Source organism: Arachis ipaensis, chromosome B5 (assembly GCF_059453495.1).
Source record: "Arachis ipaensis isolate K30076 ecotype BB chromosome B5, ASM5945349v1, whole genome shotgun sequence".
Taxonomy (NCBI): domain Eukaryota; kingdom Viridiplantae; phylum Streptophyta; class Magnoliopsida; order Fabales; family Fabaceae; genus Arachis; species Arachis ipaensis.
In genome coordinates, this window is record NC_142440.1 from 124,777,896 (window position 1) to 124,779,902 (window position 2,007).

Genomic DNA, 2,007 nt, shown 5'->3' on the forward strand with positions numbered 1-2,007 from the left:
TGTTCTTGATGTTCATCATGTTCTTCATAGTGTTCTTGGTGTTCATCTTGACATTCATAGCATTCTTGCATGCATTCATGGTTTTGATCTAAAAATTTCATGCATTGCATAATTTTCATGTTTTTCTCTCTCATCATTAAAAATTCAAAAATCAAAAAAATATCTTCCCCTCTCTCTCTCATCAAATTCGAAAATTTGAGTTGACTTTTTCAAAAAATTTTAAAAATCTAGTTGTTTCTTATGAGTCAAATCAAATTTTCGATTTGAAAATCTTATCTTTTTCAAAAATCAAATCTTTTTCAAATTTCTTAGTTATTTTCGAAAATTCCAAAAATATTTTTCAAAAATCTTTTTCTTATCTTTACTTCATGATTTTCGAAAATAACATCATCAATTAATGTTTTGATTCAAAAATTTCGAGTTTGTTACTTGCTTGTTAAGAAAGATGCAAACTTTAAATTCTAGAATCATATCTTGTGATTTCTTGTGAATCAAGTCATTAATTGTGATTTTAAAAAAATCAAATCTTTTTTCAAAACTAATTTCAATCATATCTTTTCAAAAATATCTTCTTATCTTACCTTTTTCAAAAATTTGATTTCAAAATATCTTTTCTAACTTCCTAACTTCTTATCTTTTCAAAAATTTATTTTAACTAACTAACTAACTAACTTTTTGTTTGTTTCTTCTCTTTTTCAAAATTACCTAACTAACTTTCTCTCTCTAATTTTCGAAAATATCTTCCCTCTTTTTCAAAATTTCTTTTTGATTTAACTAATTATTTTATTTTTTTCGAAAAACTACTAACCTTTTTCAAAAATTATTTTCGAAAATCACTAACTCTTTTTCAAAAAATTATTTTCGAAAATTCTCTCTCTCTCATCTTATTCTATTTATTTATTCATCCACTAACATCTCTCCCTCACCCACCAAAAATCCGAACCCTCTCTCTCTTTCTGAGTTCAGATTTTTCTCTTCTTCTTTTCTTCTACTAACAATAAGGAACCTCTTTACTGTGGCATAGAGGATTCCTTTTCTTTTCTTTTGTTTTCTTCTCTTTCTTATGAGTAGGAACAAGGAAAAAGGCATTCTTGTTGAAGCTGATCCAGAACCTGAAAGGACTCTGAAGAGGAAACTAAGAGAAGCTAAATTACAACAATCCAGAGACAACTTGATTGAAAATTTCGAACAAGTAAAGGAGATGGCAGCCAAACCCAATAATAATGAAAGGAGGATGCTTGGTGACTTTACTGCACCTAATTTCAATTTACATGGAAGAAGCATCTCCATTCCCACCATTGGAGCAAACAATTTTGAGCTGAAACCTCAGCTAGTTTCTCTGATGCAGCAAAACTGCAAGTTTCATGGACTTCCATCTGAAGATCCTTTTCAGTTCTTAACTGAATTCTTGCAGATATGTGATACTGTTAAGACTAATGGAGTGGATCCTGAAGTCTACAGGCTCATGCTTTTCCCTTTTGCTGTAAGAGACAGAGCTAGAATATGGTTGGATTTTCAACCTAAAGACAGCCTGAACTCTTGGGATAAGCTGGTCAAGGCTTTCTTAGCCAAGTTCTTTCCTCCTCAAAAGCTGAGTAAGCTTAGAGTGGATGTTCAAACCTTCAGACAGAAGGAAGGTGAATCCCTCTATGAAGCTTGGGAGAGATACAAAGGACTGACCAAAAAGTGTCCTTCTGACATGCTTTCAGAATGGACCATCCTGAACATATTCTATGATGGTCTGTCTGACTTAGCTAAGATGTCATTGGATACTTCTGCAGGTGGATCCATTCACCTAAAGAAAACGCCTGCAGAAGCTCAAGAACTCATTGACATGGTTGCTAATAACCAGTTCATGTACACTTCTGAGAGGAATCCTGTTAGTAATGGGATGCCTATGAAGAAAGGAGTTCTTGAAATTGATACTCTGAATGCCATATTGGCTCAGAATAAAATATTGACTCAGCAAGTCAATATGATTTCTCAGAGTCTGAATGGAATGCAAGC

At 32.4% G+C, this 2,007-nt stretch overlaps 1 non-coding gene across 1 annotated transcript; it reads right to left on the bottom strand.

The window, feature by feature from the left end:
* Positions 1-1,597: 1,597 nt before the first annotated feature.
* LOC148565678 (small nucleolar RNA R71) lies at positions 1,598-1,705 on the bottom strand. The gene has a single exon (XR_015885379.1). It is a non-coding gene; the product is annotated as a small nucleolar RNA R71 (small nucleolar RNA).
* Positions 1,706-2,007: the final 302 nt, after the last annotated feature.